Genomic DNA, 17102 nt, shown 5'->3' with positions numbered 1-17102 from the left:
ACAAACATCACAGCTGAGATGTAGGTCAAACAGCAACAGCATACACATCCAGAGTGACAGTAAAGTACTACAGAGTATTAAATACAATACTTGATGTGCCAGAGAGCCACTTGATAAATAAAGAGTTTTGCCTTTACAGATTGTGTTATACTGTTTTTGCTACATTTCACTCCAACTGAGAAAAAAAACTGCAGGGCTGAGCGAAATCAAACTCTCTCTAACACAAAAGTGCATGCAGTATTTTTTAACCCATAAGCCTTTATCTATCTATCTATCTATCTATCTATCTATCTATATATATATACATACACACACACATATAAATAAATGTCTACTCAGACAGTTATATCTTGATAATGGCAACGTATTTTACACAGACACACATAACTTCAGATTTTTTTTAGACGGTGGAATTAATTCCATTGCTCCTCACAAAATCTAATTTAAAGGTGATGACTAAGAACATGAATATCATTAGAGGCGTATTAAAAAATATTATTGACCTTTCTGTGGCTGTGCGAGTGGACATCAAACCCAACTTTTTAACATCTCTCCCAAGCAGAGTGTTATTATCATATGCCGGTCTTAATAAATTATTTCTGTCACACTGTAAAATAAGTAAAAAAAAAAAAAAAATTAAGCACAACTCTACAGTTTTATGAGCCTGTAAAGGTGAAGGCCATGCATATTAAGTTTTTCATGCACCGTGAACTTTGGAGGTATGCTACAATAGGTTACATAATTAATTTCTGCAGGAAAGCTTGAGCCATATATTTCAACATTTTTTCCCCCTTATGCTTAAAGGGTGATGCTGCCACAGACGGGGGATACTGTAAAACTGGGAGAATCACCGTGGTCGTCGTGTATCGAGGTTCAAAGTTCAGTTTTGCTGACTCCTATGCAGAGAATTACCACAGAAAAAGATAAACGAACAGATATAAGATGAATAAGTTTACGATAAAGTATTTAAAGACGCTGTGAAAAACAAATGGTGCTAAAGTTTTCATTTCTTTTCATATCAAGAGCTTGTTTTCACCATGAGAGATTTTTAACGCATTCATAAACATCAAGTTACACTCACCATCCTTACAAATGCGCACCTGCACACACTATTTGTACTCAGTTGTAAACCGTACAACCACATGATGAATCCACCTCAGTCGGTGCAGAAGGTGATTGTTGGCTCTGAGCGCTTGTCACTTTGTGGTTGTGCGGTTGTACTAATGCAATCATCTGGTTTACTGATGGGGTAAATTTCCACCTTCGTGACATCCGCTGAAATCATTTTGCTTCATTTCTCGTGATAATTGCTTTGTGGTGCACTTTTTCTTATTAGCAGCACCTGCTTTTACTCATTTATTCTTCGCTAAGATTTCCACTTGAGGAATGACAATGTCAGGCTTTAAGAGCCATGCGAGGTGTTTAACAAACTCTAAATATCAGTTAACATATGAAATGCTGAATATGACTATCGTTCTAGATTAGTTTGGTGCTACTATAATATATACACTCAGAAAAAGCCTTTGATGATGTGGCCAAACGCACAGTGCAACAAAGGCCATAAATACGACCTTTTATTGGCTAAATTTCACTGAACTAGGAAAGCCTAAGTAATCAGTTTTATATCGGTTCAATTTGAGGTTCGCAGCAGATGAGAAACTGCTTTAGACCAGTAAAGACTTTTATGAGAGCAAAGTAATTTATTCAAGAACTTCAACCTGAAAAAAATCACAATAATAAGTCAACGCTTTGGTCCAGTATACTTGTTACTTGCATATTTCAAACAATACCATTCTCACAGTTCGTAACCATCATGGTTTCCACACTGAATCACACAAAAGCGTCCAGTTTAGTTTCACTGAACAGCGTACAGAGCCGAGGCTTTGGTGCTCTAAGCACCGGCATCCTGTTGTGATTTTCATTTGAGTCACAGTGTGGCAGATTGGTTAATTTGATAAGCTCACGCTCGCTCCCTCAATCACTCTCTCGCATATATTTCCCGTTTTAAACTTCATCAATGAATGCCACACTGATGCTTGTCTTATCTACATCATTAGTAAATTCTTTTAGATCCAGCTGTTTTGTGACTGCTTGTGTTCGACTTTTTTAATCTTGCCGTTTATAAATTGATCAGTATAATTCAAAAGTGCAATTTATTATTTATTTAAAAGTAAAGTTCAGATGTTTTCGGTTGTTTGCTTTATTGAACCATATTGCTAAAATGAGACGCAGGTATTTTTCAGGCCTTTCACTCTTTGACTCTTAACCACTGGTTCCAAAATACTTTCTCTAAACTCCTGGTCCACTTGATCATGTAACAGCACTGTAGGTTCATCTCCAGGTCATTGCTTTTAATTATTGCACCCTTATTTCTTTTTTCTTTTTTTTAATTTCTCATACTTTTTATTGCCAGCTGTTGTGACAAACTGTTCTACATACTGCTATACCCATGAGCCTCTGCAGGCACTTCTATATGCCCGAGACACCTGTCATAGTAGCAAATCAAAGCAAATTCATACACTCTGTCATTGGTCCTGGGAACAAACCACCTGCACAAGCTCCAAAAAACCATCTTTAAGTAACCATCAGTCCACAGGAGAACTGTTGCAGGCTGCCTTCTATACAGTCAGGTTGCACAAACACAGCAACTTTTGATTTTGCAAAGAGGCAGGCTTAAAGTGTTGTCACGAAAAAGCTTGCTTTTACATATAAACAGGATAGTTGTCATTAAAGTTTGATTTTTATATAGTCAGGATTTCTCAAATTTATCAGAGGATCCACATACAGTGAATCTTCATTTCTTAAATTTAAGATGTCTCACCAACTCCCTCGACCACTCGAGTCCAACATGGTGAGATCTGCCAATTTAGGAGACTCAATCCCTGCGCTAAAAATGTGTTATTTTCAGCTTAATTCCAGTGATATTATAATTTTGTTTATTTTTCCAAATTATTCTTTCTGTATTTAGTGAGGAGTCAAACAAAATTCTGCTGCAGTGACTGTTAAGTGATGTATGGGTGACATACATTAAGTGTGATACAATGGAAATGGAAACCGTAAAAAAACGTTTTAAAAAAATCAAAAGAACTAGGATTTAAATTCTTTTTTAAAAAGATGCTAATAATTGCTGGATGGATGATGACGTTCCTGCACAGTTTCATGCAGACTGACCCGCCTGGAGGAGAAAACATACCTATAGATATACATGCATACATACACGGTGATCCTTATCATGAGGTAGGTGTTGTAAGAAGTCAGTTGACGGTTATACTGAATCCCAGTAAAACTGGCAAATCAGGGCAATGTCAGAAAGAATGAGGCTGGAGTCAGTTTCTATGTATCACACACTGGATCTTCACCTTTTAGAGACTTTACTGTTGGAAAACGTGAGAAGCTTCCAGAGATTCTTTCCATTGCTTTGTTGCAACGGTCATTTCCAAATCCCTTTCCTGAGTAGATTTTAGAAACAGATTGATTCTGCTTACTAAGTAACTGATTATTAAAAAAAAGGAGATTAAGGAGATTCTCAAAGGCTTAGCATGAAACATACTTTGTAAAGAAAGGTGACTCTTCAGGTAAATTTTAAAGGAGGGTGTGTTGTGCTAAAGTCACACTAGAGAAGTGGTTGGAGACATCGGCCTAACCGAAATTATTGTGACCCTGTGCATTGAATTCTCACTGCTTTAAAGATGGAGAACAGGTCTACAAAATTCTTCTAAAAGAATGACACAGTTGCTACAGGACAGTAAACCGCAATAAGAGCTCAGCAACCTTACATTTATATAGGAAAATAACCACAATACAACCAGTTGAGTTCAGTCCCCTTTTGGAAAGAGGTGTCCTAGACAAGTTCAGCTTATTGGCGCATGCTGACTCAAAGTGATTGCAAAATGTTGGCAATGGAGAAAGACAACATGACTGCAGTCAGTCTTAATTGGATCATCCCATATGGAAAAGAAATAGTAAAAACTTATCAAAGACTTGCATAAGATGTGGCCTACTTCATATAGTGAATCATATAAGGCTTATATGATTTACTCATGAAAGTGGCCACTTTCTCATTACTTTCATTTATTGTTTTAGTAAAGTATCCAAAACATACAAGTTTCATTTATATAACTTTTCAAGGATCTTATATCTGTTTTTACTCTTGTATGCTTTTCATACAAGTTTCACACAAGACAGATACAAACTTTATAAGATTTATATATATCTTTTCCATATGGGATGATTCGTTGAATCTGTTTGTTTGGAGACGGGTTGCCTCCCACCAGGCAACCTGTGTGCTCACAAAGAGAGTGTTGCATGATCAACCTCAGGGCAACTATTTGCAATTGTTTGCTGAATGCAAAAATGCTATTTTTACTATGTTATTTTACCCATTAGTTTTAACAAAGCTACTAACCTGGAAAAATCAGGGGAAAAATGTGACTGTGGCAAATTCCCTTTATTTTATAGTAAAGGAAATATTTTATTCACAAAAAGAGCTTTTATGTTACTTATACAATTCTGTTTCTCAACATCAAAAGCACCATCCAAAATGGACTTAGGACTGAATGGTTGGGACAAACTGGAAAAAGAAGAACGGTTTCTTGCCATTAATGCCATTTCCTTTCAGAATTCCATGTTCTTCACAGACTTAGTCGCTCTTTAAAAGAGAACTGGTGCCTCTCATCACTAAATATTGCAGCAGCTAGTTCATGAAGACACCTTTTCCAAAGGACACCCTGTGTGCAGCTCTGTGATGACAGAGAAAATGGCAGCATTTGATGCTTCCATGGAAGAACTGCAAGCACACCGGCTACTGATCACCTAAAACTGTCTAAGGTATCAAATATCAGATATGACTGTGTGGACAAGACTGTAATCATAATGGAAATCTTATGGGTCCAGGTTTACTCGAGCGTCTTACAGAAGAACATTTATTTCAGAAAGCTCGACCACAGAGAAAGTCTGCACACACTGTCCGCTCTGAAAGCCATAACAAGCCATTCATGTGTATTGTACATTAATCTCCATTCAACTACAATCACTATAACAGGCAAAAACTGTTTTTAATATTATGTTGGACAAATAAGTAATCCCTGTTTGTTACAATGACACGTTTTCACTCGCTGGGCATTGAGAAACCTAGTTATTCTCACCCACCTCCGAGTGTCTCAGGTGTGAAGTTTTACAATAGTCGTATATTTCAAATGCCTCAGCCTACTATCATCAGCTCTGCAATACAGACAATGCTGGAAACAGGCACTGCTGCTCTATGGAATCAGCCTCGACAGCTGAATGACGTCAATACGAGAAGCCAGCATTTCTCTGTACTTGACCCCTTACCAGCTAGTGTGAGCCGACACCAATATTGCTCGCTGTTGCCACTCAACTCATGACAGCTGAATGGACACAGAGGGAAAGTTTGGTTCTGTTTCTCGCTCTTCCTTATCTGCCTCTTACAACAGAAAAAACAAGCAAATCCCATGCACTTGGGGAGAAAACGACACGCAACAATGGCATCCACCAATAGCGCTGTCAAACAACGCCATCTCTCTCGGATGTTAAAAGCTTTAAGAGCTGAGGCCTCTGTGACATCCATAGCCTCGGGATGTCAAAGATGGTTGAAGACTTGAGAGCAGGCCTCTTTTTTAAAAATACTGTGTGTGGGTGTGTGAGTGTGCACGTCTCTGAGCAGCAAAAGTGACATTTGAGGGGCACTTTACAGAAGCCAGCGGTTGCTAGGGATCTTCTGTATCACCTAAAGAGCCTTTGTCAGTCATTGGAAAGCTGTCACCTTTCGGGGGGCCGATACGGTAGGGGGAGCCGGCTGACAGGTAGGAATTAATGAGAGGTGTATGACAGCAGACCTCGGTGCTCTGGTGTATGTGTGTGTCTGTCCACATGTGTGTGACTGAGGTCCTTTGTCTCAAGAGGATGAACCACCGTCTTTGTCATCCTGATAGAGAAAGAGGGGAGAGAGGATGTTCAAGAGAGACAAAAAGAAGATTCAAAAGATGCTGTTGATATTTCCAGATGGATAAACATGTAATCCCGTTTCAATAGCCGCTCGCTAACACACATACTGATGCGGGAGTCTCACAATAAACACCTGTGTACAAGTTCAAACTGTGCATGGAAGGAGTGGCCCAGCACGTTGGCACCTTTGGTCACTTCTGCCTCCACGGCTACACGTACGACTACAAGTTCACATCCTCGCAGAACAATTTAAGAAGCTCTTCAAACGTGGTGCCAAATTACATTCACTTTTACAACCATGTGTATCTGTCTGCTGTTGTGTGTGTGCGGGTTGATGTAATAATCTGTGTTCCTTTCCACATTACACAGTTCTCCATCGCAGTAAATGAGTTCTGTCAATGTTTCTGCATCTCAATTACACAACTGAAATAATAGGCAGCGGCGTGGCTAAGGAGGAGGAGGAGTGCAGGGGCAGCTCATCCACAGAGCTGAGAGATCAAACGCTCTCTTGATGACACTTGGTGACTTCCTCTTGCTTAGCAAGATGCAACATGGCCATTACTATTTATAAATCACTGGTATTTTTAAAATCACAGAGAATAAATGTGTGTTGATACAGCGACTAGGCACAACTCAGTGATAAAGTGGGCAATGACAGATGCTGAAAGCCAGTGATAAGTCACTGTCCACGAGCTAGTGCATGTGTCTGGTTATGTGTTAAGATGTATCTTGAATGTATCTTGATTAAAAATCAACAACCGATGCAAATCACTGTATTTGAGTCAAATAACCATTTTAAATCAGAACATGAGGCGGTAATGGTAAGTATAGCAAAAATGCAGTTTTACACTCAGTGTAGACTATTTGATCACAGCCCACAAACTACTCTCGAAAGCTGCTTGCAATAGCTTGTTTTACCTTTTAGAAGTTTTTTTCTTTTTAAACTTTAAATTTGGTTGGCAAATAGCCTTTAAGTTTCATTCGTAGCACACAAGAGTAAAATAACACATAAACTGTTTCTTTTTTCATATGTGTATATATCTGGATGGGGAAAAACATCACACACAGGTAATATTTCATTAGAGTCAATTTAGCTGTGGTGATGCCATGCATTTGCTGTGGCATCATTTTGATAAGCTTATGCAGCGTCACAAACTTTAAGTTTCGCCAAAATCTCCCAGTGTTCATTTTGGACTGCTTCTCCAGCACATCCTAAAGATGCTCAGAGGGGTTAAGGTCTGGACCACAGACAAATAAAACATCGACATCTTTTAGTAGGTCAGAAAGAATAAAGTCAATGCAGAAGAGCCTTAAACCTGCAGTCTTTCTGTAAAGGCCGCCAGATGGCAATAGCTGTGGTTGGAAAAAAAAAAAAAAAACTCCTGGTCTTATGAAAGTGTATGGTAACATTTTTGTATATAGTGTCAGAATAAACTGAATTTTTATACCAAAGCTAGATGAAATCACGTTCTACAATGGCTGCTGTTGCTAGCACTGCTAAGGTTAGCCAGAATGAAAGCTAATGTGACGTCAGCATGTTTGCAGTGTTACGCATGATACAAAGTAGCGCACATTTCAGCAAGTAACATGTTTAACAGTTTTATATAACTCCTTAAAAACGCAAAAGAAATATTTGTTTGGCCAGTCTGTAACTTGGTCCATTAGCATATGCTAAGTTAATGCTAAGTTGCTAAGTAATAATAGGTTTTTAATGTTTTTTTTTAGCGTTTTGGCTTAGCTCAGTGTGTACATCTATTTCTTTTCTTTTTTTTACCAAAGCAAGTGTGTTATAGTCCCATCAGTTTTGAGTATTAAATACTTTTTGTATCTAATATTTAGTAAGATCACAACTGAACATCAGCAAAATACTAATGACAAAAAGCGTCCATGAGCTTGTCTGACTCAATCTTAAAAAATCAGCAAAACTAAAAACAGAACCTTTATTACACTGAAATTTGGGTTCATAATAATTTTCATTTGTGTTTTAAACTATTTTAACATTCTTTAGTGATGAAAGCAAAAGCCAGTCTGAAACATGTCAAGGACGGAGTATAATTATCTTGCTACAAGGCCCGACTGAACTTGAGCAGCTAAAGAAAACATCAAATTTATTTGAACTCTCAGACATTTGACTAAAGAAGAGGATGTGTGAAATCAACTGAGACTGAGAAATAAACATTTTGAGACCGATCTTTGTATTGGAAATCTGACAACCAAAGTCAGCAGGCCAGAGAGACGAGCCCAAGGACACCTGAAAGTGAATAAAAAGAAAGATATGTGTGTTAATGTGTATGTGTTTTCATGTGAGCCAGAAAATTCTGATAGGAAGATGTTGATTTAAATAACTGACTCTCTAAGGATCTGACATAAAACTGCAAAAAGAAGAAAGCAATGGGGAAAAAAAGTGAAAAAGATGGGGGGGGGGGCAGCCTTCACCAAGTGAGTTTATCAGCTTGGCACCTGCTACTGGAACATTCTTGATGAACCAAAGGTTGTCTTCATTAAGCACATTAATATTCATGACGCATGGTAATTTTGACACAGAAAAGGTCTTGGTAACCTTTTCGCGTGTGAAGAAATTTTTTTACTTCTCAAGGAAATTACAGTCCGGCAATGACTTAATTAACGCTCGCTTTCTTGGCCACGGTTTGAGGGCCTGTCAGTTTGGTGCAGCGCTGGCTGTCAGGCATGCCGAGGGCTCGGGGAGAGAAGGATTGAAGGAGAGGAAAAGACAGGGAAGGAGAAGAGAGAGGAGAAAAAGAGCAGACAGATGAAGTCAACATGCACTCATCTTGCCCACAGAACATGGTAATAGGTTTGCTTGTTGCCTTCAGATTTGCTTTTTCCCCCTCTCTTTATCTTGCCTATCCTGACTTTTGGACTTGCTGATATATGACAACCAGAACTTGACCAAAATAGATGAGACAAAAAAAGAAACACATACAAACGTGTGATCTATTTGAAACTGAGATTAAACAATCCGAATACAGTAGTGCTGCCATTTGTAAATGAGATTAATCTATCACTCTTGATTTTTCCTTTAATTAAAACCAGCCGTGCAAGACTCGTGCGCCTCTTTGCTGTTATGACTGACACGACAATCAAACTATAGAACTGCCTAATGGCTGACAATTTTACAGCCATATTAATGCTCATTTTCTCTCTTTCTACCCACCCACCAATCCACCAACGCAGCGACACACACACAGCTTACAAAGTACACAAACTACTTTCCAATATAGTGAATCATTGCATGTCCTGCTCTAACATCGGGGCAGTAAAAAATGTGAACATAAGGTAGCATTTCCTTTATCATGTCCCATAAAAATAGCAATTTGCCCAAGCCCTTGTAGCACAATATGGAAGGCGGTGTGTTTGGCTGATAATGTTGAGATGACAGATCGTTCCATACAGGGAGGTTTCTCTGCTGTCTGCCTGCCCTGCGCAATAAATCGCATGGCGGGACCAAAAGAGGGAGAGCGAGGGAGAGCGCATTTGGAAATGAAAGAAGAGCGCGGGAGGGGTGTGGAGGGTGGCGACAATGAGAGGCGATGAGCTGGGTCAGGGATGTTGCGGAGGGTAAACGGCAACAGTACAGAGACATTCTTTAAAAATTAAATGTTTGTGGGATTTTCCTCCTCCTTTCCCGTTATCTATCGCCATCAACGTCATCGTCTGACCTTCCCGGCGCTGACTAACTAAAGACACTGATGTTCATTACTGGTTCATTGACCAGCAATTGAGATTGGAATGAAAAAATAAATAAATAAATCACACAAGCAAGCTTTACATGCATATTTTATAAGATCCACAGTCAAACACAGTAACAGCTTATCACGTGCGTTGTTTAGATGACAATGAATCATCTCAACGATGAATTTATTGTCACTCTGCACATACTTCATGCATCACTTAATATATTAATCTATTTCAAATAAATGCCCAGGGCTCCTGTGTGCATTTGTGGATGTGACAGTTTGTTGAATATGTAAATGCTGTTGAGTCAGATCCTGGGACTGATAAAGTAGCTCTGTCAATGTGTGTGTGAGTTACACTTTTTTTTTTTTTTGCTCAAGATATGTGGATGTGTGTGTCTCTTCTGCTGTACTTTGTTGCTTTGATCATGCTCACTCAGCTCATTGCTCACAGCAGACGTTGCCTTAAGGTGTGTGTGTTTGTGTAAACAACTGTGTCCTAACTACGTCCTCTCCCCCTTTCCAAGTTCAGCTTATTTGTGTCAGCGCTAAAAAGTACATCTCCCTACCTAACCTGCTGCGGTCTCTACAAGACTGTGACAGTGTTCATGTATATCATTTGATTTGTGCACATAGATTCAAAAGAATACAAACGTATTAAAAAAATGTATTATGATGGATGTCATTTTTGCAGACACTAATCAGTCAAACTGCCCAGTCAACAGACCTTAATTAAAATAAATGATTTTAATTCATGTTGTTATAGCTTCTTTTTCTGCTGCTTCAGTTTCCACTCAAACCGGATCAATCGAGGCCCAGGTTGACAATGACATGTTAGTCATTGTCAACCTGGGCCCCGATTGGTCTGGTATGGAAATCTCTTTGTTGATAATATTATATTTGGCAAAGAACACAGGATTCCCTTCCTGACGCAACCATTCATTCGGATCTTGGCTATGGCTGGTATGGGAAACAAGCAGTTAGCAGTAGCGGGTCCATTCCACTGCAGGGCAACCTGCACGTGGCAAATAAAGCTGATGACTGACTGATGACTTTATAGTTAATTTACTTATTTATAGATATTAAATATATTTTAGCCAATTTTTGTTGTCTATGTTAAGTCTTCAGAAAACACTAAAGGTGCAGGATGGACAGCTAAGCAATGAGTTGAAACTGAGTACATTTCTGTCAGTGAGTCACGGGGGAACCACATATTCTGGTGGCAATACTGTCATTTGTTGCCTTCAAATTGCCAGTTGATAAATTGTTATTATCCAAATTATAGCTCTTTAGACATGACCATTAAGAATTGCATACAAAAAACAAACAAACAAAGCGATCATTTATCTCATTGGTATGAACTGTGTAAATCTTGTGGCATTAATATTTTGCCGCCAGGGAACAGCGATCTCATTTTCACTGCTCAGCACTAGTGTGAGCTGTTTGCATCACTTTTAATGGTTTAAGATTGGACACAATGCTTTAACCTAGCAGCAACCTCTGGGGCAAAAAATTAAGCCAGCAAAAATGCTCTATGCTAGAGTTTCAACTTGAAACTCACATTAAAAGCAAACCACTTCACACATATTCACATTTTGAATTTAACAGCAACAAAATGTTTCTTTGTCTCTCTAGGGATAAGTCCACACCCCTCCCTCTCAGAACTGGTATATGTGTAGATGTATTATGACTCATATATTTGGGTAATGTTCAGGCCTGATATGCTGAACCAAGGAGTTGTAGCTGATAGCTGTCTGCCAGGCCCCGCCTCCTGAAATTCAAGCAACTAAAATGAATCTCTCGACTGTGCTTGCTGGTTCCTTTTGGAGTCTTTTAATTGAATTATCTGACAAATAATGTGATTTGTTGTGTGGTACAGACAACCCACGAGGTTTGTGCTTCAGTTTTTGTGAAAGAAATTCAAGTATTATTAGTCTGATAGCATAGGTAGCTACTAAGTAGCGGACTTAGCAACGATCTGTGGTTGTTTGCTATATGACAGGCGTGGGGTGAATGGTCAACATTTTAAACCACTAGACCATTCAGAATCACTAAAAAAATTCATTTATTTTCCTTTTTGGAAACTAGCAACCTGTGTGTAGTAACATCCTCAAAGTTGACATGACGTAAAGTGCTCTAAGAAAAATTAGCCATCCATTGCTAGCTTATGTTGGTGTGCCGGATTTTGCAAAAAATTACTTGCAGGTAATTGAGGTAAAGCATCAGCCTCAACCGTGCACTCGAACATACAACATCAACTGCTACGGCTGTTCTTAAACAGAATGGTCTGCAGACATTTGCTGTTTGTGGGACGGATACAGTACATTAGTTTAAGGGTTACTAGCCTATGAAGACAAATAACACAGAACGACAAGTGCAGTATCTGCCTTTGTGCCTTTTTCAAATGTGATACTCAACCTTTCATCTGTCCTGCATGCTGTCTTCCTCCTTCTTCATCCCTCCTTCCCTCTCTCTCCGCCTTGTATCTGTCTGCCATTAGGCAGATAGTTGCCGGTCTCATCTGTATCATGTCTCCGACCGTCCCCATAGGAGTACCACACAGTTGCTTGCTTAAGGATTCAGGAGCCACAGCCCCGTCCCACTCACCGATCCCATGGATCAAACTGACACTTGGTCAGCATCAGCACATTATGAACTATGGCCACCTGCCACCGCAGACACATTGTTCCCTCTGTAGTAATGTGAAGAATATAGAGGGGACTGGTGAACTCGGCCTGCTGACAGCTTATTCTCTCTCTTATCTCCTCTGCGGTGTGTGTCTGTGAAAAGTGGACGGTAGGACTGCATTGAAATGTGAGGGTGTGGATCATCCTGTAGGCATGAGTTACCTTTCTTGCATACTGACATTTAGCCAGAATTCAAATGTTTAAACTGGGGCGTAAGTGAGTTTTACTTGCGCCGCCTTTCAAAAAAACAAAGCAGATGATCTCTTAACATCATAGCTGGTCATTTTTAACAAAATCCAGGGTATTTAGATGTCTTCTGCAGAAACTAGGGCTTAAATTTGTACGGTTGACCCAGGTCAACAAAACACAAAGCAAAGAAACTGAAGGTACAGATTTCTACTTCAGGTTCTTTGGATTTTGATCATAATGATGTTACACTGACACAGATCCAATGCTTTTCTTGTATTTATTATCTTTAAAAAAAAAAAAAAAAAAAAAAAAAAAAAGGCACACATAGTCGCCCAGCAAAACAAACGTATTCCTGCTTCTGCTGAAAATAAAAAGGTTTCAGTGTACCAAACTCTCCACGGCTCCCTGTTAGGTATGTCTCACCCTTCTTCAGACTCCAGATCCCATTGACACCCTTCATGTATGACCAGGTGGCACCCATCCACTGAATAATGAAAAAGGTGATTAAAGTGACTGATGTCTGGCCATCCATTCTCCCAAGTCTCCTCTTTAATGCAGCCATTACGCCCTTGTGTCCAAACTTAGCTCATCAAATGGCCTCATTTATGGTGAACTGACAGTGTGCAGTATATTGAACCAAGACTGAGGAGCACTTGACATCATCTACACATGGTTTTACTTTACACTTTAGAATTAATCTGACAGTGACACTGCGAACATGCAGTCAGATGCTGGAGAATTACAAGGATCATATATTTTTGTGTAACACCTGAACTTAGACTTAATTTTTTACATCACAGATACTGTATATACTCTCCTAGCATGTTGTTATCTGTTGCTGGTATTCATATTTGGCATCTTCTGACTTTTCCACTTCTTGCCATGAATGTGTTAAAAATAACTAGATTTAGCATTTAATTTATTATGCCTATAACCTGTGCTAATAATAACAATAAGCACAGAAAACAGTTTCCATGGTTTATGTGCCAAGTGTACTGTTTAGTTCCCACTGAGGGTGATTTGAGGTTTTTTGCTCCTGATCTGCTCTGGTTTTCTCGTGCAGCACTCTCACTACTCTCTGCACGATTCTTGGGATGAATCCTGTTTTGAGTGATGGATCATCAGGTTGTGATCAGATGAAACCTTCACATATTGCCTGTTTGATGTTCAGACTCCCTCATTAGAGGGGAACAAACTGCTGCAGTGCCTGATCAAAATGTGCCTGTTTGGAATGGGCCAAATGAAGCTTGCAGCTGTGTGAAAGTCGCTAAAATAGACCAAATAAAATGATGGCCCAAACGCAGCCGGGTCTAGACTTAAAATGCCATCAGACCTGTGTAAATTTTGTCTTGAGTAATGGCCACAAACAGCTGCTTTACGAAGTCTTTAACCCCTATATTCTCATCACTTCATTTCTGAGTGCAAGTAAACAAAAACAGTCCAGTACTAAATAGTACTGTGCAAAAATCTAGTCACCCCAGATTTCTTTATATTGTGCTTCCAAGGAGTTGGAAGCCTGGCTGGGTGAGTGGTGTGGACACCTGATTTTATGAACATGATAACTGGAGAACTCTTGATGTGAAGCTCTATGAAAAGGGGTGCACATAAGTGGTCTGCAGGAGCGCATTCGCTGTCAAAATAAAAGACGCGCACCAGATAAGAAGTTGCAACGCACGTTTGCGTACATAAGATTTTCAGGAGGACAGACATTTGTTTAGAACTCTTAAAGATGTCGAAGAAGCAAGCTCCTTTAAGCAATTACTTAGGTGTTCCTCCACCTCCAAAGAATTGTCAGAGGAGTCCGAACCGCAAAAGAAGCGCGTATTCTCGGAAAAGTGGTTGCAGGAGGTGAGCTGGCTTCAAACAAATGATGAACGCACAGAGATGTGGTGCAGAATATGCCATGAAAATCCCACTTTAGCGGACAAAACCAGTGCCTTTTATATATACGCAAACGCGTGTTGCAACTTCTTATCTGGTGCGCGTCTTTTATTTTGACAGCGAATGCGCACCTGCGGACCACTTATGTGCACCCCTGTCTATAAACATCTTGTGACTTTAATAACTTAAGAAGGAAGTAGGGATTTTCAAATTTATCCCCTAGATACATCTAGATGCTGAGGTGTAGCAATGGCAGCAATTGGTCCAGAGAAAGGAGTCCAGAGAACGCTTGAGCAAAAGTTCTCCAAGCTTTCTGAAGGTCTTAAAAAATGTTTTTCTTTGGATTTTTTTAGTCCTATTCTTATACCTGACCATTAACAAAGAATTTATTCATTTTTGTTAAACCACAGACATTATTCAAGCATAAAAAAAACAGAACTCATCGGATGAACCAGTGTTGTGTCTACAGATAAAAGACAATTCAGCAGATAACCGATTTTAAATGACATCTTTAGCTACTGTTTAAGGCTTTGTCACATGTTAATAGTGAACATCTCAATTATCCATTTACACATTGCTTTCTCTATTAAGTATTCTGTACTAGTTCGAATATTTAATTTCATTCATTAATTTAGTTTTGTTCCTGCAGAGTCACTCAAGCCATGAGACGACCAGCAGTGTGATTGTAAGATTATATTATGTAATTTAATTATTTATCTAAAACTTTAACTGCTCTCAGTTTATTGCACCTTTCTGTGTCAACAAGAGCTGAATATCATTGTTTTGGAGTGGATGGGTTTATGGGATAGATTTCAGATGTTACTTCAAAGCGGGGTTCCTTATGTTCTTTTGCAGGAATCTATTGTTTGTGTCCTCCTCGATTGCTTAGAGCTTCCTCTGTTTTCTCAACTTTTAGTATTTGCTTGCATCCCCTTTGTGTAGACTTGTGCACACCTGCCCTCACTTTCTCTTTTATCTCTCTTTAAAAAAAAGTATTCTGTTGTGAAGTAAGGCACCTTTTTCTTCTTTTGGTGTGGATATTTCTTTTAACCGCATTGCCCAAGATTTGACTAAACTTGACGTCAGAGATCCCAGAAACATCCAGCTGGGTTTCCGGGATGGGATGTACATGCACGTCACCATTGCTGCTCAAAGGCTAGACAGCAGACTGCAGTTTGGGCCCAGTGTCTTCTGTCCCCTCTTCTTTTTTTAATTCCATTAAGTTTTCTTTTTCATTTTTTCACTATTCTGTGTTATGAAGTAAGGCATTGGTGTAGATTTCTTTTTACCTTATACCCGAAGTTATAACAACAATCGAGCAGCTTGGGAAGGGGGACGTTGCAAGATCTGTCGGTGTCGTGGTGTGGCACAGGCTTTGGCTCTTGCCAGGGAATTAATTTATCATACTTATATGCACAAATGGCCTACATGCATTTATCATGACCATTATCAACATTACATTTAATGGTGACGTCCTCTGCATTTAATTATACCATGTTGTGTGCGTTTCCACTGTTTCCTTTAAGAATATCAGATTGCAGCATTAAATCTAGCTACAGTTTAACTTAACACGTGCTTAAATAAAGTGTGTCCTTGGAGTTGGTAGCTTAATAAACAAAAAAAGGAAGAAATTGTTTGTTCACAGGTCAATGTATGGTACTTCACACAGATGTCTAACATTTGGGCATTTACTGATTCATTACAGCAGCAGGATACAGTTAAAGTTTAGACTCAGACTACGTGCACACTAGTGCGTTTTTACCGGTATTTAAAAATGCATTGTTTTCTCTCCGTTTTGGCCTCCCACCCACACTGAGACGGAGTTTTCGCTGAGGGAAAACGCAGCGTTTTGGAAACGCTCTCGAAAACGGCTACATTTCAAAACGGTGCTTTCGCGTCGCAGTGTGGACAGCGAAAACGGAGACTTTCTAAAAAGATGATACGTGTTTAGTCATATGATGCAGTCATGTGACCAATTAAACTAAGATAGCAGAGGGCATTATACAGCAGTTGTTTTGTTTGCTTTGAATTTTGACAGCCATATTAAAGATTAATATCAGTACATGCTCCAGATAGCTTTTCTTCAAATTCTTTAATTCTCACTCGCTTTTGCAACTTTGTACTTTTGTGTTACTCGCAACAACAACTCCACCTCATTGTTAGTCCATTTATAAAACTCGGTCCTTTTCCTCAACATTTTGCCGCAATGTTTCAAAGAGCCGGAAAGTAAATAAGCGGCAAACAGAAATGAGGCAGGTCAAATCTTCTTGCGTTTCACACATTCACAGGACTGGAACGAAAGCGTTTCGGCTGTTTCAACGTGGACGCGCAACTCTGTGAAAACGACTGAAAATGTTAGTGTGGACAATTTTGCAAAGAAGAGTGGGCCAAATATCACAAAAGCTTGATTGCGCCTCTTGTTGCCAAAGGTGGCACAACCAGTTTGGTTTAAGGACAATTACTTTTTCACACAGGGCCAGGCAGGTTTGGATAGACTAACTGAATGAAAAACTGAATTTTGTACATGCTCGGGTTATCTTTGTGTAATTATAATATTAGTGAAAATCTGAAACACGTGAATGTGACAAATATGCAAAAGATATAAAATCAGGAAGACAGCTATTACTTTTTAATAGTCTTGTGCATGTAATTTCTCACACATCGTGCCTACTTACGTTTCTCAGTG

General features: G+C 39.2%; 1 protein-coding gene across 2 annotated transcripts in view; it reads right to left on the bottom strand.

The window, feature by feature from the left end:
- Nucleotides 1-17102, bottom strand: part of LOC120726763 (teashirt homolog 1-like) — a 138132-nt gene that overhangs the window by 47244 nt on the left and 73786 nt on the right. The gene's annotated exons all lie outside the window — the stretch shown is intronic.

This window comes from Simochromis diagramma, unplaced genomic scaffold (genome assembly GCF_900408965.1).
Source record: "Simochromis diagramma unplaced genomic scaffold, fSimDia1.1 OVJJ01000753.1, whole genome shotgun sequence".
Taxonomy (NCBI): Eukaryota; Metazoa; Chordata; class Actinopteri; order Cichliformes; family Cichlidae; genus Simochromis; species Simochromis diagramma.
This window is presented reverse-complemented; position numbering and strand designations above follow the sequence as displayed.